This window comes from Diceros bicornis, chromosome 13 (genome assembly GCF_020826845.1).
Source record: "Diceros bicornis minor isolate mBicDic1 chromosome 13, mDicBic1.mat.cur, whole genome shotgun sequence".
Lineage (NCBI taxonomy): Eukaryota > Metazoa > Chordata > Mammalia > Perissodactyla > Rhinocerotidae > Diceros > Diceros bicornis.
In genome coordinates this window covers 28,877,459-28,904,606 of record NC_080752.1, presented here as the reverse complement: position 1 = coordinate 28,904,606, position 27,148 = coordinate 28,877,459, and the positions used below count along the sequence as shown (strand labels likewise).

Genomic DNA, 27,148 nt, shown 5'->3' with positions numbered 1-27,148 from the left:
GGGCCTTGGCTATGTCCCAGGTCCCCACAAGCAGAAACTGAAGGGAGGACTGAGTGGAAATGGGGCAGGGGAAGAGATGAGTGACACCCCACCCCGCTGTCTCCAAGCGTCGGGGGGGGGGGGGGGACACACGCCAGGAGAGGTTTCCTGCCTCTCCCCCACTGTGGATTTACACCTGAGCCTTTAAGGTCTCCAGGCACCCATCCTAGCCATGCTCTCTCTTCCCTGCTCCCTCACGGGGAAGGTGGGAGCGTCCCCCACCTCCCCAGCCTTTTTTGGGGACTGACTGCTGACCTTGGAAGGGGAATGTGGCAGCAGGTCCAAAACTCCCACGAACAGGAGGAGCCACCAGAACACCTGTCTTATCTTCCTGAATTACCCCACCCCACCCTGCAAGGCACATGGGCCAGTTTTTCCCTAATCTTACTGAAGTCACGCTAGTCTCAGGCTAGAAAAGCCCACTCTGGCTTCACGGGCCTCCTCGGGGACAGAGAGAGACAGAGAGCGAGACAGACAGAGACAGAGAGAGAAACAGAGAATGAGGCTGGAAAGGAAGCAGAAGGAATGGGAGGCAGGAAGGTAGAGGCCCCACAGCCTCGACAAATGTCAGCTCAGGGCCCCAGGGGGCAGGAGTGTCCCCATCAGGAGTGCAGGGCTGAGGCTCTGAGTAGAAGCTGCTCATAGAGTGGGACCCTTCTCTGAGCAAGGCAGGAGGGTCAGTGCTCACAACCAGAGAGGAGAAGGGTGGCAGGGAGCTGGGGTGCAGGGCAGGAGACTGGGGTGCAACTTGCCCACCCTAGCCTTGCCCTGCTCTCCCATCCTCCCAAAGAGGGTTTCCAAATCCTCTTTGTCCCCAAACCAGGGAGGTCTTGAAGGTAAAACAAGCCAACCTCAATGACCAGGCAGGCCAGTGGCTCTAGGGCCAGAGAGTGGTCACCTGGCCAGGTGCAATCTATCCGCCTGGGTCATGCTCTTCGGAGTGAGGAGGGGACACCAGTGGTGGCCACAGCGGCAGTGGCAGCTCTATTGGGCGGGCCAGGCACTTTGAGGGGTCCCCTTTTAAAAAACAAAACAAAACAAATCAGTATCTTTGGAGGCGAAGGCCAGGCTCACTTGAGCATCAGGAGCCAACCTCCCCGTCCTCCTGCCCTGCTGGGCCGAGTCCCTGCTTGTCTCAGAGGGACCTGGGGGCCAAGTCTCACCCCCAGCCTTCCCCAGTCACAGAGAGCTGTTCTTCGGGGGATGCTGAGCGGCGGGAGTTAATCCAGGAGGTTAGAGTCTCAGACTCTGACTCTGACATGCTGAGAACTAAAATGGAGCCTTTCTAGAATAACCAGGCAGAAACTACCAGAAAGCCACCCTCCCCCTCTAATTTGAGCTGATGGAGAAGCTTCTTCCAGACTTTCAGGTGTGGACTTTGATCTCAGAGGGGGAGGTGAAGGGGCCGAGAGTCACTGGACTAGGACTCCAGCCCCTGCTGGGACCCCCCCTCTTCCTCCCTTCGAGGACTTCCCCCAGGGCAAGGCGACCACTGCTGCTTTACCCAACGGGAGCCTAGCTAGGGAAGAAGCCAGTTAGCAGTGTTCTCTGTTTAAAAATCCATAAACTGGCTTTCTCCTTGTAGTCCTTCTCCTCACATGGGGAAGGAAAAATTTAAACCTTCAGGAAAAAGTAGAAAGCTGCTTCACCCAGCCTCGCTCTTTCCTAACCACTAGCGATCTGTTCAGCAAATGCGATGGTGGGCCCCCGCAAGGCAGAGCCTGGGTGGGGAGACTGAGGCAAACAAGCCACATGATGCCCACAGCCTCACAGGAGAGATGAGGTCTTCAGAGTTCTAGTAGAAGAGGGTGCATGACCTGGGGGGCCGCTGGGACAGGCGCGGGGAGGCTGGGCAGGGTGTGGGTGGAGGAGGGGCCGGATTCACAGGGATGTGCCCTTAGAGGGGTCCTGCCCAAGGGCTGTGATTTCAATAAAGAGATGAGCCGAGGGAGGAAGTGGGCAGGAGAGGCAATGCTGCAGGGAGAGCCCTGCCATCACCATTGGCTGGGGAGGTGTATTTGGGAACCGGCATCGGGGGGGTGGTGGAGAGAGAAAGAGAGAGAGGGAGGGAGCGAGGGGGGGGGGGGAGAGAGAGAGAGAGAGAGAGGCAAGGCGCTTGAATGCCAGGATAGGGAGTCAGGACTCGGGCACGGGGACCAGCTGGGGAGGCGACAGATCAGAAAGCTTCCTCTGCAAGTTCATCCAGCCCCCGGAGTTTTCAGACGGAAGAGAAAGCACTCTAAATGGAGAGCTGATGTGCTCTTTCCACAGAGCAGTTACAGTTGCTCTGCTTAATGAAAGCTCCATGAGGGGCCGTGGTTCCCTGAGCACAGCAACCGATGTCCCTTTATTGTCTCAAGGCGAGGGGACCGTGGTGACGGAGTGGCCTCCTGCACAGCCCTCCCCCAATCGCTTCCTTGTATGCTGTCGGAAAACACTTTTTCTTTCTTTCTCTCCTCTTTCTCTCTCTTTCTTTCTTTTGCTTTGCGGGAGGTAGGTTAAGAACCAGGAAGAAAGAATTAGAAAATTTCTTTTAGGTAAACAGAAAATTTGAAGTGTGGTAACAACCCAAGAAATACCACTTCAAACCAACAGCATGAGAAATCTTTGCTAATTTTGCACATGCAAAAACAAGAAGGATAATAAATACCTACTCTTCTAGACTGCTGAGAGAATCAGAGACGATAATGAACACATAAGAAGAGGCCAACACTTTCCAGCACATAGTAGGTCCTCAAATAATGCCGGAGGCTTACACGGCCCTCACTGCCCGTGGGGCACTTCTGAGCACTTACACGTATTAACGTGTTAGGTGGTGGCTGTAATTATTACTGTCACATGATGTTCACGCAGTCAGATCTTAACTCCAAAGATCATCTTCGAACCACTGACCACGGACCCAGAGAAACACAACCTTTCTTTGAAGCACAAAGATACCGTAAAGATTATTCAATAAAAACGCTTCGTTTTATAAAATGGTACAGCCGTGGACTGTCATGGTGACTTGTGTTTTAAAAGAATCACTTTGTATCTGTACACCACATTCACAGAACATTAAGCACAACAGCCAAAAGGCGGAAGCAGCCCAAGTGTCCATCAACCAATGAATGGATACGCAATGTGTAGTATATACATGCAAGGGATACCATTCAGCCTTAAAAAGGAAGGAAATTCTGACACATGCTGCAACGTGGATGGATGAACCTTGAGGACATTATGCTGAGTGAATTAAGACAGTCACAAAAAGACAAATACTGTATGATTCCAGTCATATGAGGTCCCTAGACTGGTCAAAATCAGAGACAGAAAGTGGAATGATGGTTGCCAGGGGCTGGGGAGAGGGAATGGGGAGTTGTTTAATGGGAACAGAGTTTCAGATTGGGAAGACGAAGAAGTTCTGGAAATGGATGGGGGTGATGGGTACACAATAATGTGAATGTACTTAATGCCATTGACCTGTACTCTTAAAAACGGTTATAATGGTAAATTTTATGTTATGTATATTTTACCACAATAAAAAAAATGCTTCATTTTATATGAAAATAAGGAAGAAAAACCTGAGGCACAGAAAAATTAAGTGATGAAAGAGGGGTCCCTCTATCCTGATGCTACCGGAACGAACGCTGAACAATGCCTAAGATGTGTGGCCAGCCATCCCTGGCCACGCTCCATCTGCATCTTGAAGCCAACCAACGGCCCAGGGTGTCCACACACTGGAGCCGTTTTCTCAGGAGCCATGCTGAGAGGAAAATCAGCCTACGCAGAGACAGAATGTCACCATTCACTTGGTTAACGGGCTCCTCAGCCCCTCCGCCAACCTCTCTTCCCTCCATTTGCAGGCTGCTTCGGGGGCAAGTCTATGCTGCACGCTCACACGCTGTTTCACAAACCTGACAAGGAGACAGAACTGGCAGGAAACAGAAATGGACTTGAAAAAGAAGATAAATTTATGAAGGGCCAAGCCCAAAATGGCTAAGAAGCCGGGACAGGTTGCTGTCCAGGAAATGACTCATGTCTCCCCTGGTCCCTCGGGGCTGCTCCGGGAACAGACACTGAACAGGGCAGCCCGAGGTTCTCGAGGTTCTCACGAGGAAGGCGGCTTCTGGCGGATTCCCCCATGGACCGTGAACCTGCCGGCCCGTCTTGGACACCTGGGGTGGCTGGTGCCCAGCGTGGCCCACGAGGGCAGCTCTAGCCACGCTTGCTGGTGAAGAGCACTGAAACCAAGCTGCACGCTGCAGAGCCTGGGGTGCCAAGTCCGCCCCGTGGCCCCGATGCCTTCTCCTGCCGCAACCCACACTTCCTGTGGCCTCTGTCACCCTCCACGCACTCAGGCTGCAGAACCCAGCAAGCTGACTTCAGGCCCCAGCCACTTTAGGGAAAGTGCTCTTCCAAAGTCATGCCCTCCTGATCGATAAATTGAACGGCCTAAAAAAGCACCTTCTCCACCTCTCAACAGCATTTGAAAACCCTGACCACATCCTTGACCCTGAGGCACCGGTTTCCGTGACAGTTTACTCCCCATTCTGCGAGGCCCCACCCTAGCTCCTTCGCCAGTTCTTCCTCCTGCCCCTTAAACACGGGCTCCTCTGCTCTCGAGGCTCCAGCGAGCATCTCCCCTCGACCCTGACACATCCACCCAACAGCATCGCTCTTACGGCAACCCCGCCCCCCCCCCCCACTCAGATGCAGCCCCTCCCGGCCTCTACAGCTCTGCCAACTTCTGTCCGCATCCTCCTGGTTGGTCACCCAGATCCAAACCCCTCATCTCCCGGGTTCCTCCTCTTCTGGGCTTCCCACATTATCCCCAAAGACATAAATTCCCCCATAATTGCCCAAATCTGTCCTCACTCTCATTGTTCAAGTCACTCAACTCCTCTGAATTGGTCTCCCTGCCCACAGCGCATCTCTGACCCCAAACAGTCTTCCAAAAACAATCTCATTTAGAAGGTTTTTTTCATTTTAAAAATTTGTAATTCAAAAATGTACAAAAGAGACACATATTTTCAACACCTAAAATGAACAGCTGTCAACAGTTTGTCACATTTGCTTCTGGTCCTTTTATAGCACAATAATCAAATGGCCAGAGGATGTGAACAGGCAATTTAGAAAAAAGGTAAATGCAAACGGCAAATAAACCTGTATGAAAAGATGCCCAACCTCCCAGTAAAAGGAGAAACACAAAATTAAGTAACAATGAGCTATCATTCTGCACCCCCCAGATTTCTACAGAGTCAATACAGAGATAGCACCTGCTGCTGGGGTGGGGGGAGCGTGTGCCCATATGGCTGATGGAATCCGAGTCAGTGCAGTTTTTGGAAAACAAACTGGCAATCAACCCAGCAATTCCACTCCTGGGGCTTCAGCCCAGAACAAAAGCACCCGTACCAAGGAAACCTGTACTGAGTGTTTGTTACAGAGTCACTGCCATTTTCGGTCACTCCAAATTAAGTGTATTGCCATCGATGGATCAGGTGGACAACTCTGGTATGTTTGTACCAGGAACCATTACACAGCAATTAAAATAACAAGGTAGAACCACACGGGAGCCCGGGGGCATTTCCACACACATTCAGTGAGAAGAGTGGATGGAATACGAAAGGCGAGTCCATTTTAATAAAACAATGATGTCCCCAAAGATACATACACATATATGCCTGGGCAGGCAGGAAGGTGTGGAACTATTTGGGTGTATTAACCTTCAATAAGAGGTGTATGTTAAAGAAAAAAAAAGAACTGGAAAATAACAGATGTTGGCAAGGATGTGGAGAAATTGGAAGCCTTGTATACCGTTGGTGGGAATGTAAAATGGTGCAGCCACTATGGAAAACAGTAGGGCAGTTTCTCAAAAAACTAAAAATAGAATTACTGTATGATCCAGCAATTTCATATCTGGGTACATGTCCAAAAGAATTGAAAGCAGAGTCTCGAACAGATATTTGTACACCTGTGTTCACAGCAGCATTATTCACAGTAGCCAAAAGGTGGAAGCAACCCAAGTGTCCATTGATGGATGGATGGATAAGCAAAATGTAGTCTATCCATACAATGAATATTATTCAAACTTAAAAAAGGAAATTCTGACACATGCTACAACATGGATGAAACTTGAGGACATTATGCTAAGTGAAATAAGCCAGTCACAAAAAGACAAATACTGTATGATTCCACTCACATGAGGTAACAAGAATAGTCAAATTCACAGAGACAGAAAGTAGAAAGGTGGCTGCCAGAGGCTGGGGGAGGGGGAAATAGAGAGTTGTTTAACAGGGACAGAGTTTTAGTTCTGTAAGATGAAAAGAGTTGGGGAAATGGATGGTGGTGATGGTTGCACAACAGTGTGAATGTACTTAACACTACTGACCTCTACACTTAAAAACAGTTAAGACGGTGTTATGGACTGAATGTTTGTGTCACCCCAAAACTCATATGTTGAAACCCTAACCCCCAACGTGATGGTGTTTGGAGGTGGGCCTTGGGGAGGTGATTAGGTCATGAGGGTGGAGCCCTCAAGAATGGGATTAGTGCCCTTATAGGGAGAAACACCAGAGACCATCTCCCTCTCCACCTTGTGAAGATATAGCAAGACAGCTGTCTGCAAACCAGCAAGAGGCTCTCACCAGACACCAGATCTGCCAGCACCTTGATCTTGGACTCCCCAGCCTCCAGAACTGTGAGAAATGAATGTCTGCTGTTTAAGCCACCTTGTCTATCGTATTCTGTTATAGCAGCCCGAGACGACTAAGACAGATGGCAAGTTCTGTTATGTGTATTTTGCCACATAAAGACATGCTGCAGGTTAAGATCAGCCTGGGATGGGAATGGGGCGGGGGGGAAGAAAGGAGAAGTGGTGGTAGGCAAACACGAATGTGTCCACATGAAGTTACCAATGTGTGTATACTGGCTGTCAGAATATGACCATTGGCACTCAGGATTTCAGGTGGCTGGTACTGCTGCATATTCACATACCATGCATCGTTCAGAGTCTTCACAATGAATGTGCAACATAATCAGGAACAACAACAAAGCTATTTTCATCGTGGAAAAAATTACCTACAGTCAAGCACAAAGGTTGAAAGCACCAAACCCCCTGTTTTTTCCATGCAGAACTGACAACTATTAACAATGCTGATGCAGATTGTGTCTTGTCTCCTGGGTGCACCTTGTGAAGAAAGCCCCCTAGGTATGTGCACGCATTCTCCTTTAAATGTGCATGGTTCTCATCATGATCTTCTTGGTCTGACGTCTTCAGTGGCTTCCTCCTGCATATAGGATCAGCTAGAAACTTCTGAGCTGGGCACCAAAGGCCATTCCCACACCGACCTCAGCCCACTTTGCACAGAAAGGCTTTCTCGAACCTTCGCTGGTTCTAACAGCTACTCCTGTTCCCCTGGCTCACACACTTGCCTGTGGAAGTCCATCCCACCCACCCACCTAGAAGCCGTGACTACACAACCATGCAGACTCTCTGAACCCTCTGCAAGTTCCCCATCACCTTAAATGACGCCTAACTAACTAACCAACCAACCACAGGGTGCAGGCCCTTTCCTTGCCACGACCTCATGCTGGACTGAAACAAAACCTTGGTATGTGCACCCTGCCCTAACTCAGACACCCAGCAATTGTTAACAAATTTGGGTGAGAAAGGACGCCCTGCGTACCCCGAATGGTGGTATGAGCCCCTCACAGACCATCAGCCTTCTCTTTTTCTCTGCACAAACATGTGGCAACCTGCTCCTGGGTCATGGAATCAGCTGTCCGTCACCCAGGGCAATTTTCCTCCATGGACTCTGGGAATCAGCCCTGGAGAAGACTCCAAAAGTTTCATAGCATCAAAGTTTTGAGAATAAAATGTCCGTAGGGTGACACCACCCACAGAATGTCTTCCACATCCCTCCCACTGTACATGTCCACACCCAAGCCCCCCATCCTCCCAGCTGTTGGTCCAAGGCCGAGATCTTGGAGGTCTCTTGGACTCTAGCACTGAGTTCTGGTTGGTTGTCAGGCTCACCTCTCGAAACAATCTCCACCCTCACTGCCTCTGCGCTCCTCTCACCTGTCCCACCCATCGTCCCACGTCGCCTTTCCAGAACACTCCATCACTCCTCAGCTGCAAGGCAATCTCCCTCCTGCCCTGATGTGACGTCCCCTGACCGTGGCACACACCCCCTTCATCCATTCAGGATCTCGCCTTTGCCTCCCTCTCCCTCCCGCACCCAGGGGCCCTCAACTGGGGGCACCTGACCCTAAGGCAGAACAGAGCCACCTGTGGTTCCCCTTGAACTGTGTCCAACCTTCAGGACTCTTCCAGCAGCCTTCCTGGGGTGCCTCCTCCCCTGCCCCGTGCCCCGGAGAGAACTCTCCTACACTCCATTGGAGCTCGGGCAAATTTTTCTATCATTTACCAGCGAATTCCAGCAAATGGAGGCTCCACACGTGTTGACTTAAGACAGAGCAGTGGTTCTCGACCGGGGTGATTTTTACCCTCAGGAGACACTGGCCTGGGGACATTTTTGGTGGTCACATCTAGGGGTGGGGGGTGCCACTGGCATCTAGTGGGTGGAGGCCCGAGATGCTGCTAAATATCCTACAGTGCAAGGACAGCCCCCCACATCAAAAGTTATCCTGCCCATAATGTCAACTGTGCCACGGCTGAGAAGCCCTGAGACAGAGGGAGCTGCAGGTGAAAAGGGGCAGTGCATCCCTGTGACAAAACCGTCTCAACGTGGCCAGAAGTACAACCCAGGACACCCACACCTGTGACTCTATATCAGGACAAGGTTGGGGGGGGCACCTCAACTCCACGGCTCTGCCAAGCCAGGAGGGAAGTGGCTGAGTAGGAACTCAGTGTGCATTCCAACACTGTCACCAGCCTTCTGTGTCACCCTGAGCAAGACATTGGCCCCTCTGGGCATTAGGTTTCCACGTCTATAAAACGAAGGGTTGAAGGAGATCAGCTCTTCTCCAGAGTGCTTGGACAGAGTCTTAAGCACATGAAAAACTGTTTCTGAGTTTGGAGAAACGTTTGTATCTCCTCCTAGAAGGCCACAAAGCCCATGAGCATCTTAAAGGCTCTGAGAAGTCCTGCAGGACAGAACCTTGGCAGGTTTTGTTTAACTCGAACAGTTCCCACACTTGAAGAGAAGGGGATATGGTTCCCCTCCCCCTACATTTTCCCACAACAGCCCAAGGGACGCCAGCTTGGAGGGCCTCCGGATCTCTTTCAGCTCTGCTGCTTCTGGATTCTACGACGAGCAGGGCCCCAGCCTCCTCCCACAGCCACCCTTACCTGGCTCTAAAGGAGGTGTAAACTGTGCTCAGAGTTGAGTGTTATACAACGTGATTAAGGGGCTGTTTACCTGTTCCATCTACGCAAAGTCTCTGCGGGGTACACACCATGCTCCCAAGTCCCCCCGAAGTGTAGGTCTGACTAGAGCACTCATTTGTGAGTCCAAGGTCAGGAGCCTGTTTTTTGGTGGGTAACCAAGGCCAGTTCTGAGCCCCACTGGGCCCGTCCTCTTCATCTAGACCAGGATTTGGCAAATGATGACCCACGGGCCAACCTGGCCCACTGTCTGTTTTTGTAAATAAAAGTTTTATTGGCACACAGCCATGCCTTTTTGTTTGCATATTGTCTCTGGCATTCCCGCTCCCTAAAATGGCAGAGTCGAGTGGTCGTGAGGGAGATCATACGGTCCACAAAGTCTACATATTTACTCTCTGGCCCTTAGAGTTTGCTGACCCCTGGTCTAGACCTGAGGAAATGGTGTCTACCACGGAAGAAGCAGGGGCCAAATCTCTCCCCCAAACTCCTCCAAGGGCTGTACCAGCAGGCCTAGGCCCCCACGTCCATATGCACCGGGATGACACCCAGCACCCAAAGCACAGAGAAGTGCCAGGACCCTGCTATCTGCTCACCCCATGCCTGCCCACTCCCTCCTTCCCCCGCACCTGTACTTCCCCCACCACAGTCTTCCCTGGACCCCCGGTGACACCCCCTCCCTTCACAAACCAGAGCCTCATTTACAGCAGAGTGTACTTTTTTGGTTATGCACCCGATTAGCAAACTTTTAAGCATGTAACCCCCAAAAGACATATACTGTACATACATTATACTAACATGCTTCTCTATCGATAGATAATATATGTTATGAAACACACACCAGAAAAAAAAGGAAATTAAACAGGAGGAGATAAAAATAGAGCTATGAATTTCTTCTCACACCCCGGCAGACCGTCTTAGGGGCAGCCCCCTGGAGGCCACTGGCTCAGGGCATCAGCCGGCACCCTCAGCGGCTCAGCACACGGACCGAGGGGGGCTGTGCTCGTCTCTTTCCCAATAGACGCAGCAGATTTATTCAAGAATGAGGAATCAGGGGCCGGCCCGGTGGCGCAAGCGGTTAAGTGCGCGCGCTCCGCTGTGGCGGCCCGGGATGCGCCAGTTCGGATCCCGGGCGCGCACCGACGCACCGCTTGTCAGGCCATGCTATGGCGGCGTCCCGTATAAAGTGGAGGAGGATGGGCATGGATGTTAGCCCAGGGCCAGTCTTCCTCAGCAAAAAAAGAGGAGGATTGGCAGATGTTAGCTCGGGGCCGATCTTCCTCACAAAAAAAAAGAAAGGAATCACCCTGACACTTGTCCCAGAAGAGCCCGGGGTTGGGGGAGGCCGGGGCTCTGGGGACCCAGGAGCCTCCCCCACCTGGCTGCAGGCAGGAAGGGAGGGATTAGGGACCCCCCAGAGAAGGCGCCAGCCACTCCCGCAGTAGCACCATGGCGCATCCAGGGGGATTTTTGTGTTTTGACTCAGAGGCAATAAGTCTTTCAAATTAAACGAACGTAGACTAAACTGCAGTGACGAGGAAAGCCCCTTGGAAACAGTCGGCCCGGGGCGGCCACTGCTGCCAGGCGGGTGGGAAGGAAGAGCTGTGGCGACCACGGGGCTGGCAGGCGGGGGCGGGAGAGCAAGGGTGACCTCACCCAGTGGCTCCCTTACGGAAGGTGGGCCTGGGCCCCTGCAGGACGAGCTGTGGGCACAGTAGCTTTGAGGAGTTCTCAGACACCCCACCCAGTTCCCCCACGGGGCCCTCCAGCCCTCAGTCTGGTCCTCTCAGGCCAGCCCACCCACCAGGAAAACATGGGGCCACAGGCAGTCAGTGACCCTGGGGGAGCGACCTCCCATCTCTCACACTCTCAGCCACTCAAGTTGTGCCTTTAGCCACAGTTCGAGGGGTGGTTTGGGGCGACTACTCGGACACCAAGCACTGACTTTCTGTGGGCACTTCTGGCCGCTCGGAGTGCTTCCACAGGGTCAAGTCTGGTGGCCTCCATGGCAGGCGGGTGAGGGACAGGTTCAGAAAAGGGGCGTGAGAACCCAGCTCTTCAGCAGTCCTGCGGGGTGATGCTTCATTATCCAAAAAATCTCATGAGCACCAAAGGCCCAACCAACCGAAGGCAGGGAAGAGCAAATTCAGCCCCAGGGAGAACACTCTGCCCGACCCCTCCAGTGCCAGCGGCCAGCCCAGCCACACTCCTGGGGACAGACAGAATCCAGGGGCTGCAGGGGTGGGGTGGGCGCGTTACTCTGACCTCAAGGATCCCAAACCCCTTGTGGCATCTTCTCTGCTCCTGGGAGGAGTCAGGGCAGACAAAGGGACCTGAATACATCTTCCCTCAAGTTTTTATGGACAAGAAATTCAACCGCCGGGAACTTGCTGCCAGCCCAGGAAGCAGGGCCACCCAAGAGAAAAGGCAGCCTCACCGGGCAACCGGCTGCTTTTAGAAACACACCCAGCTCCTCCGCCACAGACATGAGCCGGCAGCTAAAAGAGGGAAGTGAGCGCAACAGCTCTCCGGACAAGACGGGGGCTGAGAGGATGCTGGGGGAAAGCTAATGATAGGATTCAAGTCCGCCGCCCAAATTTGTCCAGACGGCCTCATATGGAGAGGGGCATCACAGCGAGTGTGAGAGCCCACCGCAGGAGGAAGCGGGAGCAGGGAGGGGCCTCCCCTGGGCCAGGCTCTGTGCTGAGCCTGCTCCTGAGGCCCTGACCACATGCACCCTCCCAGCCCGCCTCCAGCCCAGCCAGGCTCCGCACGGTGCCTTTTCAAACGCTCATCTGATTGTGCTGCTTCCCTGCTTAGAACCATCCAGAGGTCATCCGTGAAACACACAGGTCACCTTGGCAAGTTTACTGAGTGTCTATGTAGCAGCTACTACATGCCAGGCACAGGGCCACCTCAAGGACAATGGTCAGACTCTCACATATAAAAGTGTTTTATGACCTGGTTCTGACCATCTTTCTGGCCTCATTCCCCTCCCTTCCCTGCCACCACCCTCCTCCCCCAAAACACACAACAGCCCGATGAAAACACGCACAGTGTCCCTAACACGTAGGGGTGGGCATCAGACTCCTCTGCCCAGCACCGGGCTTCTCTTGTTCTGGGGACACACCTCACGTCTCTCTTGAGGACTGGCCCTGGGCTGTGGGTAGGTCCTGCTCTAGCCCGGGGCTCCAGGGGTGGGTACATGGCCTGAGTCTGCTGCACCTGGGCATCGCCCACCCCCATGGCAGTGAGTATACAGGCCAGGCAAAGCCAAAATCCTGAGACTTTTGCTTAAATGACCTTCTGAGAACAAGGCCAAAAAGAAAGAAAACAGACGCTTAAAAAGAAAGAGAGGCAACTGCAGATGCCAGGGTTTGAGCCTCTGGATCCAGCTGTACCTGAAACCTCTTGACTTTTTAGCTGCTTATAGTTCAGCAAACCAGCCGATTTTTGCTTGAGGCCGTTTGGATTCGGTTTTCTGTCCCTTGCTACTGGAAAAATCCTAACCAGCTCACCAGCCAAGCTTTTTAAAGATTTTACTCTTTTGCTTATGATATTTCTTTCACTTGGAATGTCCTGGCTTTCTTATCAGGCTTTTTCCCACGGAGACTTTGAAACCAGACTCAGGATCCCTCTGGAAAGCCTTCCTGACCTCTCCCGCATCATGCAGATGCCCCTACTCTGTGTCCTCTCGGTACCTGTGCGTTCTTTCCACTCATTCACCTGCTCCTCAAATACAAGCTAGCCACCCAAGCCCCCTCCCGTTGGTCACCTCATGCAGGGGGGACAGACGCTGTGACCACTGTTTTTTTTACCTGTCTCTCCCCCCTTGGAGGCAGGGACCAGGTTGTTCTAGCACCTGGTCCAGAGCCTGGCACACAGCAGGTGCCAGATAAGTGTCCGCTGAAGGAGGCGGGAGCAGCCCTGGCTCACGGGGGCGCACCTTATCCATGGTCGCCTCGTGGGCCAGTGATGGGGCAGAAATCCAAGCACGTCCAGGAGCAAACTCCATCGGTCCTACATTCAGTCTATCCAGAATGCAGCCACCTTCACCACCTCGCTGCTCCCTCCTGGGCCCCAGCACCAGCCTCCCGTGCCCTGACATCCTCGGTGGCTCAACTCAGTGAAAAGTACGTATCCCACAGTGGCCCAGAGGCCCTCACCGTCGGCCTCCTGCACCTCCTCTCTCCTCTCCTCTCTGTCCTGCCTCACTGGCCTTCTGGCTGCTCCTGGCACATGCCAAGCTCCTAGCTCAGGGCCTTTGCACACCCCAAGCCCTCTGCCTGGTACGAGGTAAACTGGGCCTGGGTACCCAGCTGGCTATTCCTTCACTTCCATCAGGCCTCTGTTCAAAGGTCGTCTCGTCGCTGAGGCCTCCTTGCCCAGCCACTCGACCTTAAATGGCAACCATTCTCTGCCCCCAGCACTCCTGCCCCCGTACCCCACTTAGCTCTTTTCCACAGCACTCTCTGATGATGTTCACTTGGTTATCTGCTTAAGACCTGTCCTCCTACAAGAATACATGCTTCACGAGGGCGGGTGTCTTGTTCACCTTTGTGTCCCAGGGCCTAGAGCAGCTCCTGGCACATCGTAGGTGCTCAGTGAATGAATGAGTGGCTCTTTCCATCCCATGGAGCCACCTGCCCACACCACCACACTCCACAGAGATGCCACCTCCGTGGGAGCAACGCCTCGGGCCTCCTCTCCTACACCATCTTTCTGAAAGGGTAGTCAAGTGTCCATATGCCTGTCCCCTACCTGCTCTGGAACCTTCCCCTAACCAATATGCAGCTCCTCTGCCCCCAGCCTGCCCTCCAGGCCTCTCATTCCTTGAGAACTCAGTCCCCAGATGTGACAAGAGCTCCCCACTACGCAGCCAAACCGTCCCCAGTGTGCAGGGCTGGCTGGTACCCAGAAAGTAGGGGGGCAGCCTCAGCACCTTCCCTCAGCCTACACTAGCTGATCTTTTCTGGAAAACCCCGAGCCAGCGGTGGGAGCAGAAGCAGGCCCCATCAGCTACCACACGCTGAGCCCAGGGTCCCAGCTTCGAGCGTCCACACAAGCCCTCCATTCAGGGGGCAGCAGCCAGCGGGTGGCTGTGCTTCCAGACAGGGCTCCCACGGCCCCCCACTGCCCGCCTGGCACAGACGCACTCACGAGGTCTTCCCATCACAGCCCCACCCCTGCTGCCCATCCTCTTGGTTTTCCTGGAAAGAATGTGTCTGGTCTGGATCCGACAATGACCGTCTGGCCTGGTGTCAGCTCTAAGAGGTCAAGGGTCACAGGAGTTATCATCACAGTGAGTTGTGGCTCCAAGGTGGTCCTGTCTGTTCCCAGGGAGAGTCTGGGCGCCGGGAGCCGCTGGCTGCCTTCTCCTCCCGCCGGGAGCCACACACAAAGTTCCCTTTATGGGAATGAGGCGCGCCGGGCACTGGCAGTTGCAGTCTCAGGGAACCCCAGGTTTGGGTTTTCTCCGAGGGCACAATCAGGCTTTGTCTGGACTCTGCCCCAACCCCCCCGCTGGCCTCCTTCTCGGGTACACGGCGTCCAGGACCCAAGCCCTTCCAAGCCGAGCCATCCGAGGCCCGGCACAAAGAGACAGCGGAGAGGACAGCAAGGGACGTGCACCCAGCACCAAATGCAATCCACATTCCCCACCAAAACCTCATGGAGGACCTACTACGTGCTGAGCAATGGAATCGCAGTGGAACCTACCACAGAAGAGGGTGATGGATATGATGACAGCTAATTAGGACACAATTCACTGATGCAAGGAATTGTTGTGAGTCCCACTACATGCGGGCACTGTGCCTGCAGCGGGTCCACGGTAGCAAGAAGAACAGAGCTGCCCACCTGGAGCCCACTCAAGCAGCATCAGACGCGTCAACTTGCTAGAAAAGCATGAATGTGTGATTATCCACCAGGGATTTGGTCCCCTACTTTGGCACACAAAAAAGATACGGCCTAAAAAACCTAGGAAAAAAGAAATGGAAAAAAACCTAGGAATTGTGACCGAATGGAGCAAGCAGGATGCCCCAAGGAGGGATTCTGGAGCTCGATTTCAGGTGGCCAAGGGGAGCTGGTACCCATCAAGCCTGCACGTGACCTCCTTTTAGGGGCTGTATCCTGGTTCTCCTTCCTGTAGGAAAAATCCCCCCGAATTTCCCACCAGCCACAGGGAGGAAGGATCCGAGAGGAAGGGAGGGAAGAGGCCCACAGCCCCATGGTTCCAAGGTCCCGCGCTGCATGGCCCCTGTGGCCTGTGAGCACCGCAGCAGAAACCTATTCCTCATCACCCTGGAAGCCCAGCAGCGGATGTCGATGGTGTGGACAGGGCATTGTCCCACTGAGGCCCAGGAAGCCTTAAGGATCTGCAAAGGCTGCTTCTCCAGAATCTGCCCAGCTTGGGCTCTGGGTGCCTGAAGATACAGGGCAGCCAGGTAGGAGGAAAAAAACCACCTCCTTGGAGGGAGATGTGTCTATGTTCTCCCTTCTCTGCTTTGTGCACATCTGAATTCCATGAAGACTGAAAATTAAACCCAAATTAAGCCCTCCATTGCAGACAGGGCTCCAGGCCCAGGTGAGGGGCAACATGGTCCAGCACTGACTTCCGGGCACTGGGCCACTTTGTATCTCGGACCTTCTAAAGTCAGCCTTGGCACTTGGGCTATACAGCAAGTATCTTCCGAGATCCACCATGATCTCTGCCAACAGGCCCTGAGGGACGACTCCCCAAACCAGTGGTGGGGAGAAAATGGAAAAACCTCAGCGATTTGCGGAAGGAGCATCCGCTGCTGAGTGCCAGGCAGAGGGACTGGGGGCCGGAGAGGGGCCAAGTCAAGCCGCCAGCCCCTGTCGGCTCCGGCCCAGCAGGAATGAGTCTGCTCCACTGAGACAGTTAAAGCCGCCAGCCCAGCCAGGGGACTTCGTGGAGCAGAAAAGGTCGGATGCTCAGACAGAGGGTCGGGAGTGTGGGTTTCCCCTTTCCAGTATGGCCGAGAGGAGGAGGGGCCGCTGGCAGGAGCATCAGGCAGGCGCTGCGGAGGCGGGGAAGTCCTGGAAGGCCAGAGCAGGGGAGGGGCAGCCACCCTGCCCCCAGACATTCGCTGCCCCTCCACAGCCAGCATCAAAGAGTGACGGCCCGACACTGTCACCACGGGGAAGGTCACATGCCGGTCAGTGCCGGCGGCACGGGAAGGGAGTGACCTATTTCCAAGGCCCATTCAGGAACCTCGCTGCAAGGCCAGACGTCTGACGCAGCCAGACAACAAAGGAAAGAGGGGCCGGGGTGGGGGCTGGAGGTGTCGGATGGCCCAGCACAGCGCTCCCCTCCATCACAGGGGCCTCCACTGCTGTGCCGCAGCCTCCTGCTGAGCATCGGAGTGGCCAGAGCAGGACCGAACTGCACAACCACCTGCCACTTTGTGCTGGCTCACCTGACCCTCCGGAATATTCTGCCAATTTTCGGCCTTGGTGGAACCAGAGGTAGTCCTGGCCTCCCCAAGATTTGGCCCATCTCTCCGTTTCTTTCTTTTCCTTTTTTTTTCTTTTTGTGAGGAAGATCAGCCCTGAGCTAACATCTGTGCTAATCCTCCTCTTTTTGCTGAGGAAGACCCGCTCTGAGCTAACGTCTATTGCCAATCCTCCTCCTTTTTTTTTTTACCCCAAAGCCCCAGTAGACAGTTGTATGTCATAGTTGTACATCCTTCTAGTTGCTGTATGTGGGACGCGGCCTCAGCATGGCCTGAGAAGCGGTGCGTCGGTGCGCGCCCGGGATCCGAACCCGGGCCGCCACTAGCGGAGCGCGCGCACTTACCGCTAAACCACGGGGCCGGCCCCCATCTCTCCGTTTCTCATAGGCTTTGAGGAACACTTGTACCCTGGCCTTCTTCACATACACCCCTTGTTAATCAACCATCAAGTCAGGACTTTTAAACCCCACTTGCCAACAGGTCAAGTCACCATACAAATTGGGGAGAAATAACCAATGAGAATCTGTTGAAAACTTGTGAAAGTGAGAGACAGGCACGGGCTTTGGAGCTGACAACCCTGGGTTCAAATCCCAGCTTTGACCCTTCCCTAGCTCTGACCTGACAGTTTCTGGGCCCCATCCCCATCTGCAAAACGAGGACAATAACACATCTGTCTCACAGGGATGGTGTGAAGGTTGGACAATGCCGTGCACACACATCCCGGAGCCTGGTACACACCAAGTGCTCGTTAGAGAAAAGCTACAGAGATGGGTCCAAGACAAAGGAGAAGGCACTCAGGTACTAGGGATGAAGCCTCAGGGATTTGGGTTGTTACCAAAGAGCCAAGCAAGATCCTTATAGGATGGGACCTCAGGGAGAGTGGGTACTGAAATCCCCTGCCCAGTGCTAGTCCCAGGAGTGAGGTACTTGGACGGCCTTTGCGCATCTGCACAACAGACACATCGTGGCTGCTCCCCCACAGCGAGTAAATGAACAGCGAGAGCCCAGAACGGGGCCACGCACAGTGAGCACTCGGTCAGTGGCGCCCATGGGCATTGGTCTTGCTGCTGCACCACCAGCCCATTCCGCCCGTAAACGGCCACCCGAGATCCCCGCGCAGCTGAACGAAACTCGCCCATGACCTCGGCCATGCTGAGGCCCGTCCAGTGCCCGCCTCCTGCCTCTTGTGACTCAGCATGATTCACACCTGAACATCGCTGAAATCAGCGGGTCCCAGAGTCGACCGCATGTTACAGCCACAATTGGCAGCTTATTTAAAAATGGTGACCCTTCCTCTTGATGGGTGTCAGACGTGATGAAATACAGCATTAATGAGCTGCTTGCGTCTGTCTCCCTCACTGGTTCACGAGCTTCTCGAACTGCTCCCTTACCCATTTTTGGCTGAATAGCAAGCGTTCACTAAAGGTCTGAAGAAGCGAGCTGCAGAAACACCACTCCAGCGGGTACCAAGGTGACGACTAACAGGTCAGGGCAAGTTTAGATAAAGTCGCACAGGGTCTGCTCTCTCCCAAGAATGGGGCCTAGTGCTTGGAGCCCACCCCATGCCATCCAGGATGCTTGGAATTCCACCAGACACACGTGCTTTCTTTGTCAAGAGTTCTGGCCTCCCCTCCATGCACCACTAACCCAGAAACTTGACACTCAAAAGAAGCAGCTAAGCCCAAGGAATGCAAATGTTTAAGGCCCCCCGCCTGGGATGCCTCTGCAGACTAAACTAAGAAGGTTTAAGAGCTTTTTTCAGCTGCGCGTGTGTGTGCATGTGTGTGTATTTGAGCGGGGAGGAGGAGAAGGTTCAAAGGGAAATAGGACTATTTTCAGTACCTGTAATTACACTGTGGCCTTTTTCAGCCAGTCAGTCCCATCGCCTTGGCCTGGGGAGTGGGTCAGAGACTCAGGAATTCAGAGAAGCAAATGGAGCAGAGGAGAAGCAAGACGCCCATTTTAAAAGGAGGGAGGGTATTCCACTGGAGCCTGCGGCGTGAGCCCTCTCAGTCACGCCAACCCTTTGTGTGCAGAGCTTCCCATAATTCCATCCTACTAAAACTGGCCACGACAGCAGGTGCAGCTTCAAAAACACCAGTGATGTAAACGAAAAGTTCCCCCAAGGAAACAAGAGACACGGAGCCCGCTCTCCAGGGCACCTTCAGAAGGAAGGCCATGATCAGCTGGAGTGGGGGCAGCCACCAGGGGAGGTGGTCAGCCCTACAGCCGGGATAAAGTGATGGCTGAAAAACAACGGGCCGATTCAGTCCACTGTGTGCCAGGCACTGTCTTAGGTGCTGGGGGTGCCGAAACAGGTAGACGGAGCTCCTGCCTTCAGGGAGACAGACAGAAAGACAGGCAACAGACAACCAGGGAATATGAGCTGATTAGATCAAAGACGCTAACTTTTCCACTGTGGGTGAAAAGGCTGGCTAGCTCATTCATTCGTTCATTCATTCCTTCTTTCTGCACGTTCCCACTGAGCCCCCACCGTGTCCCAGCCACTGTGCTAGGCAGGCACCAGGACCCAACAGTGATGACCAAGGTCTCTGCCCTAGAGGACGTTTCAGCGACTCCCACCACATCCCCCAGAACTCCCAAGTGCCTCCTGGATTTCTTACAAGCCCCCGGGCCAGGCACTGAGCATGGGGACCAGCCCCAGCTCCATATCACCAGCTGTCTTAGAGACATGGGGTTCACCTGCGTCACGCTTCTCCTGCTCCATTGCCTGAAATACCTGCAAAATGGAAGGGGGTGGGTGCATGCTTCCTTGAGCATCCAGGAATAAGCTAGAAACACTAAGCAAACCTGCTGTGTAGAAATCCCCCCAGCAATAGTGTGCTCTAGAACACCAAGATACAAGGGGCTCCCACAGCTCTCCAGGACCTCCCAAACAAATAGGGGAGGCAGGGACCCCCCACATCTGCACAAGACTGGGGTAAGGCGGGCAGGGGGGAGGCCAGAGGAGTTAAAGCCATCTGGCTGGAGTAGGGAGGAAGGAGGTGTTGCACATGGACCTGAAGATAGAGACACACCCAACACACGGAGGGCAGTCCTGGCCCGAGAGGCAATGATGGTTAATTATCACCTTCCAGTGTGTCTTATTGCTGCTGCAACACCCCCCCCCACTCCACCGCCTGGAACAATGGCTGCCATATAGGGGGGCCCAGTAAATACTTGTAGAAGGAAGTTTCTGCTCTGCAAATTCAGGAGGGAGGCAAAGAGAAACCAAGGTTGAGGGGCGGGGTGTCCAGAAACAGTGAGCAACAGACACCAACCTGGACATCTAGAGGCCCTGGCAGGGGACTCTGGCCCTGTCCTGAGCAGGTAAGTCTGGCTGGCTGCCTCAACAGAAGCCACTTGACCCACTGGCCTTGAAAATACGGATTCCTCTCCACCCTTTTGAGGAGAGTGTCCCGCCTCTGATCCCAGAACCAGGCAGGCAGGTGGCCGGCCCAGGGCCAGGCCCAGCCAGGGTCCTCCCAGGAGGTCTGGGGCTGGATGCCTGGGGACAGAAAAAGAGGGAGGCATCTTCCCACCTTAGGCTAGCAGCTCAGGTGGCCACAGACCAGCGGGCACGGACGCAGGAGCTAACTCAAAGTGAGCTGTCCTGCCTCCAGCCACCAGGATGCACACTGCTTTGAAGCCCACCCTCAGAGAGGTGGCTCTACCAACACCACCCCCACCCAAACCACACCAGCCTCGCCTGGGCCTGGGAGAAGCCCACGGTTCAAAGCCACATAAAACCCATCACGCCCTGCCACCCCAATCCATTTTCTCCTCTGCCCCTTCCTGGCCCCTGCAGGCCCTTCTCTCTACGCCAGTGGACCCCTGGGGCTGCTCCACAGTAACGCCTTCTCCCCACTCAACATCAGCCACGCAGGCCAGCTGACTTCACCAAGCCCCTAACCCAAGATGGTCCCCATCTCCTCCTCACTCTGACTTCAGAGGGGAACAGCAGCGGCCGGGGGCCCCCAGGAGGACCTCGTCCCTCCAGCTGGCTTCTCCTCCTGCCCCTGCATTTCAAGGCCCCAGATGAGGAGTAGCCATGCCTGGTGAAGCACTGATCTGACAGGGGTGGGACATGTTCCATGGCCATGGTGAATGACACATTGTGGCTGTGGTGGCTCAGGCGGCCCGGCCTCCACCATCCTCCTCTCTCTCCAGCTCGCCGTGTCCACACACCAACCTGCAGCCCCGTGATGTTGCTGCTTGGTGCCCTCCCTGTGCTGCCCCTTTGGCCCCACCTCTCTGGGCCCTAACTACTCTTCAGGACTCCCTGCAGGAGCCCCCCAAGGCTAGGTTTCCAGGCTAGGGGTCCCTCCTTGGCACTCTCCCCTGCACCCCTCACTCTGTGTTATAATTACAGCTCATGTGACTGTTCCCACCACAGACAGTAAATCCTCACGGGCAGGGACCCTGCCTTGTCCAGCTGTGTCCAGAGCCCGGCACAGGCACTGACTGGGCGAGCTGCCCAAATTGCTAGATATACAAAGAACAATTCTCTGATGAAGGAAACAACTGCCCATGAGGCTCCAGCCACACAAGTCTTTGCCTTGTGGCAATTCTGTAAGATAAGTCCCAGGCCCATTTTCATAGATATGGAAACTGAGGCTCAAAGAAGCTAAGTAATTTGTCTGGGATCGAGGTCAGAAGCCAAATCAAAACTCATGGTCTCCCCAGGATGCTGGAAGCTTGAGAGTGGGGGGGGGGGGACTCGGGGATGAAGAGGGACATGGCAGGAGGGCCTCGTGGGCCACAGGTGAAGGACGCTGCCCTCGTTCCCTGCCTCCTGTCCCTACGGCAGCCTGGGGATGCTGCGTCTCAGGCAGGGCCGACACTGCCAGAGAGAAGAGACAGCAGGGGCTGTGCAGACGGAGGAGGGACACAGCGGGGGGCCAAACCACTGCTCCTCTGCAGGGCAGCCGAGGACCGGGGGCGTCATGGGCCTGTGGGTGCCCATGCCCACCTTCGCCCCTCGCCTGCGGTCAGCCCAGACCACACGACACCCCCCTTGCCAGGCCACAGGCAACGCCATCACTCCCCACGCCGCAGCTTCCCAGAACCAACGCCACGGCTCCCCAACCTGCCGGAAAGGGAGAGTGAGGGCAGCTGCTTCCTGTGGGCCCACCCGGCTGTCAAGGGGCCGCGACTGCCCACCCCGCTTCCCCTGGCTCTGGGGGGGGACGCTCCGTCAGACTCTCACACCAGCCTGGCTCTCTCGGCAGGCCCAGGGCGCCGGGAAGTTCCAGAACAGCACAGGCTTAAAACCCCAACAAGGACAATTACACGGGGCCGGGACTCCTCTGAGGCCTTCGCCTGTGTCCTTGTTTCCTGTCTGCGTGTCCCAAAGGCCACCAGGGCAGGACAGAGGCCGGCACGCAGAGCCTTAACAAACATGGGATGAACAGAAGGTCAACGAAGAACGAACACCACCGCCCAAGGAGCCAGCTCCATGAGTTTGAATCTGGCTCCCGATCTGGATCCCAGACAAATTACTTGGCCTCTTTGAGACTCAGTTTCCACATCTATAAAAGCAGACAGAATAGATCTATAAAAAACAGGTTCCCAGATACCTAAACTGGAAATCCTGGAGTCATACTGATTTGGAGGATGGTATCCATTAAGCACTTACTACACACGAGGTACCATCTAAGCTCCTGGCGGTTTTGCACACATACATCCCCTTCCACCAATGACAGGTTTCTTCCCTTCTTCCCTTCCTCCTCCCTTTCCAGTTCTTACACATCCTAAGGTCCAGCTTCAACATCACCTCCTCTAGGAAGCCTTCTTCGATTCACCTGCTGAGAGTAAACCCTAAACTCCATCAAAATGATCCAGAATTCCGCTCGCCTATCATTGCCTTTATCATCCTCTGCCTAACATGATATTGAGAGTTATTTGTATATTTGCCCTCCTTCCTTTCCAGAAAGCATACGAAGCAAGCTCTCGAAGGCCAGGATTAAGGATTCTAAATTCCAAGGCGTGTTCCCTCCTCAGAGCAGGAAGGCACATGGGCGGTAAGGCCCCACCCCACCTCAGGCCTTCGATCCGCTACGGAAAGGACAGCACCTGGCCGCTCACCCACGTCCACTCACCCCACCCATGGGGTGCTCTCATACCCCCATTTCACGGATGGGAAACTGAGGCCCAGGTCACAGGGGCAGGAAGTACCAGAGCAGGACTCCAGCCACCTCCATCTGACTCCTGCCTCCAACTGCTCCAGCCCCCACACCCAGACTAAACACGGCTTCCTGGAGAGGCCTCCTCCAGAGAAGAAACCCACGAACCAGAGAGATCACACAGCAGCTCGCCTGCGTCTGCACTTGGGGGCAGTGGGACGTGTCTGGGCTCTAAGATGCCCAAACACTCCCAGAGCTGCTGGTACACAGCGACTGCCCAGAGCCCTGAGGTGCCCCCTGCATGGATCAGCCCCTTTGCCACAACCTATGCCCCCTCACCATCCGTGACTAAAGAGTCACGCCTGGCATGGCAGAGGCCCCGAGACCCTGCCCAACGCCAACACCGTAGTCTGCTCTGCTTGGCCACTGCCCACGCCAAACCAGCACACTAATGTTACCTGGCCAAGCCTGTGTGGGAAGACACACACACACACACTCTCTTGTCCTCTAGGGGCTGCCTCTCACCCCTACCCCTTCTCCAGCAGATCTGACGTGCCTGGGCACACTACTACCTCCAGCTCACCTGAAGAAGGTGGCTGGCCAGCTGGGGAGTGTCCCCTTCCCAGGCCGGGTCCCCTGGGAGGTGCAGCAAGCCCCAGGGCGGTGCGGCCAGCTCTCTCACCGGCACCCTCCTCCCCCACAGCTCCACTCCCCTGCCCCGCAGGGCAGGGCTGCTGTTCCCTGCAGGACCCGTGGCCGCCGCACCTCCCTGACCTCCTGCACCTGGGCCCCGCTTGTAAATGACTAAGCGACTTCTCCCTCAGAGCCGGCCTGCCAGGCGGCCCGCTGGCTGCAGAACCGTACCAGGATGCCAGAGCCACACGCACTAAACCCATAATTGGCGAGTGCTCTTCTTGGGAAAGAAAACCCCCTCCGTGTTGTGTTTTGTTTTGTTTTCCCCTTAAATGAAACAAATCCACCCACGTAGTTACTGGAAACTCTAGCCTGTGAAACTGAACCGTTTGCAAAGAGAATTAGTCAGCAACCTTGTGAGCAGAGGAGCAGTAGGTGGAGCTGCCCGTGCTCTCGAGGTTCCCATCCAGGAGGGGAGCAGGGTGGCCCCATCCTCCAGGCCACATTCCCCACACGGCAGGCAATGCCCTGGGAGTGGGTCGAAATGAGAGAGAAGGCGTCTCTGCTCCTCAGGGCGAGTCGCCTGCACTAGGTCGCAGGTAAGATGCACTTCTTACTATAGGACTTTGTAAAACACGCACAGTTATAAGCCCTGGCTCAGGAATCAGACTCGTTCAAATCCCACTCTGTCCAGTCAGTTGAACCTTCTCAGGTCTCAGTTTCCTCATCTGTAAAGTGGGGATAACAGCCTACCAGGTACGCTGTCAGGACCACCAGAGACGCTGTACAGGGAGCGCCTGGTGCCTGGCACCCGACAGGCAGCCATAAATGCTGATTCCTGAGTAGGTGCCTTCGGTAGGGAGCTAAGGTGGGCAGATGTGGCCGTCTTAGGGCTCTGTCCCCAGAGTCCGTCCCTCTCGGTGCAGGGGAATTTGCTGAGCTGGTTCTCTGCCCTGCTGCTCTGCCCAGGATGTGGCATGGTGAGGTGGGAAGTGGGCCAGGCCAGGCACCAGTAGGTACAGGTCTAGTCCCAGTGCCCCGAGCCCCAAGCAATGTGACCCCACTGGTCTCCTTGGCCTTGCCCTCCTCATCCGTACAGGGAGGCACAGACATTTTATTCTGTGTTGTTTCCTTAAAAACAAACAAACAAAAAACCACTAAGTTATTTGCCTACATTTTGAAATATCTGGATTCCTGGCTTCTCTTAGGGGGAAAAGGAAATGGACGCCCTCGTGCACTGGAATCCACTCCTCTGGGTAAGACAGTCCACCCTCTTACACAGGACACAGCATTCCGCTTTGCCACAGTCCTCCCCCTACCCTATCGCCTTCCACCGGCTGCCTCATTTGCACCTCCTCCCCAGCCCCTGGGGGCATCTGAATTTGCGACCCAGTTTAAAACCCTAATTTTATTTAGGAGCAAGACCTAAGCCACTTGTCACTCGAAATATCCACGGGAAGTGTCCCTTGGGAAGGTAATTAACGTCTGATGCTTAAGGCTGATTTTTCTTGGAGAAAAACAAGGCTGTGTAAGAAGACCTACGCCCCAGTCTGGCGGAGGGAAACCCAGGGATGAGGCAGGAATTTTCTGAAGCTCTTTATGTGATTTATCAGAGAACAGAAGTGAGTGTCTGGGGTCCTGCCCTTCTCCTTGCTAACTTCCCTCCCTCTCCTTCAGCTTCTGAACCAAAAGGGGGCCTCACTCCGGATCCCACCCTGTGGACAGGCAGAAGGCAAGCAGTGGGAGTCAAGACGCTGACATGCAGGCCCTTCGGGAGGGCTCCAGGACGGCTACTCGCAGAACGGGGAGCCCCCAGCTTTTGGAGCTGGCCAGCTGTCTTGTTTATTAGAGGGGTCAGGGGAGGGAGGATTTAGCGCACACGGCCGGATCTACTCACAGCCCAGCAGAGATGCTGAAAATGTCAAGTGGCATTTGAGGGCATTGTCGAGTTGTGTCGGTCACTCCTGAGGGGAAAAACACAAGATTCAGGATCTCCAGTTTTCCTGCCTCTCCAATGACACCTGGTTCATTCAGTCTTCACCAGCGCCTGCTAAGGGACAGCCACCGAGACACAGCAGGGGGCAGGCTGGACATGCCTTAACCCTGTGCTGCAGCACCCCATAAACCTGTGCTCAGCGCCCTGGCTGTGCTCTTGTGCCTCCTACACTTCAGGCACCCTTCCTGCACCCTCTCCTTCTCTCCTCCAGAAAGTTCTCTCCCCCGCAGCTCCCAGGCACATTCACATTACAGAACTTACATTGCACATTGTATCCCAATGACGGCTGCCTTCTGACCCACTCCCCATCCCACCGGATCACGGACCTCTTCACGCTCAGAGGCCATGTGGGGCAGTGTCAGAGCACAGACTGGGTCTGCGTCCAGCTTGACTTCTTGGCTATGTGACCCCAGGCAAGTTATGCGACTCTTTTGTGCTTCGGTTTTCCCATCTGTAAAATGGGCATAATAAACACCACTCAACAGGGTTCTTGGGAACAGTAAATAAGTTAATGCATGGAAAGTAAAGAATGGTGCCACATAGCAGTGCTCAATAAACATGAAGCCAACTGGTCTGAACCCAGGAGGAAAGGTGGGCAACACGCACAGGTCCACCAGGGACACACGTGCCCGTGGGCCTGGTTTTGGACAATCGGCACGCGCTATCGCCGAACACCTCAACTTTACATCTTCCACACAGCCCAAAACTCTAGCCGGGCAGCCTTCAACAGGTGCTTTCCAAAACTGTGCCACTTCAGTACGATGACAAGGCGGGAGACCATCCCATTCTCACAAAATTCAGCTCATGAGCTGCTCACCCAAGAAATCTCCACGGTCATACCTGCCTGCAACATCTACGGGGCTCGGGAAAACTGCCACCCCCACCCTGGTTCCCCCTGCAAAGCACGCTGAAGGAGCGAGGAGAAACGAATCCAGGATGGCGTTGACGGCTGCCCGACTGTCAGTTACTGAAAATCATAAGTGACATCTACAAGGGAGGAACTGCATGGCTTGTGAATTACACCTCAGAAGACTGCTAAAGAATCCTGCATTAGCTCCTGCTGTATACACTCTGAGTCTTGAAGAGACAGCGTCCCACCGCTAATATCCAGAAAGGTCAGGTACTACCTGCTTGGTCCTATAAAAAATTCAGGGGAAACAGTTGCACCAAGACAAAAACTTGGTCATCACGAGGACTCCTGAATCTCAGTGCTTTCTCACTCTCTGGCTTAAGGAGAGAAAGTCAGCCCCACTTTTCTACTTTGTCTAAACACAGCTATTTGATCTGGCTAGGACTGGAGCGTGCTTCAGCACCACCGAGAAAATTCCCCATGGACGCTCTAAACCCACCTTCCCAGGAAGAAAACAGAGACCATCTCCCAAAACCCAACCCATGGTGGATCAAGCCGACACCCGGCAACTCGAGCAGAACCATCCTGAGTGCTGCCAGTTCACTCTGGAATTGACCGTGATCCGCTCCTGCAGTTTACTGAAGCGTTTTGGGAGGAGGGCAGAGGCAGGAGGCGGCAGGAGAAGACCGTCCCCAGTCTGCCTCTAGG

At 54.5% G+C, this 27,148-nt stretch overlaps 1 protein-coding gene across 2 annotated transcripts in view; it reads right to left on the bottom strand.

Annotated features, from left to right (window-relative positions):
• The window catches only part of SPSB1 (splA/ryanodine receptor domain and SOCS box containing 1), a 68,554-nt gene that overhangs the window by 29,724 nt on the left and 11,682 nt on the right, over window positions 1-27,148 (bottom strand). Inside the window, exon 1 of one of the 2 annotated variants that reach the window (XM_058552834.1) lies at window positions 25,492-25,509. The exons of the other annotated variant lie outside the window; for it this stretch is intronic. The gene's annotated coding sequence lies outside the window, so the exon portion shown is untranslated. Of the gene's footprint in view, window positions 1-25,491; window positions 25,510-27,148 lie in introns of those variants that run through there. 2 annotated transcript variants of the gene reach the window in all.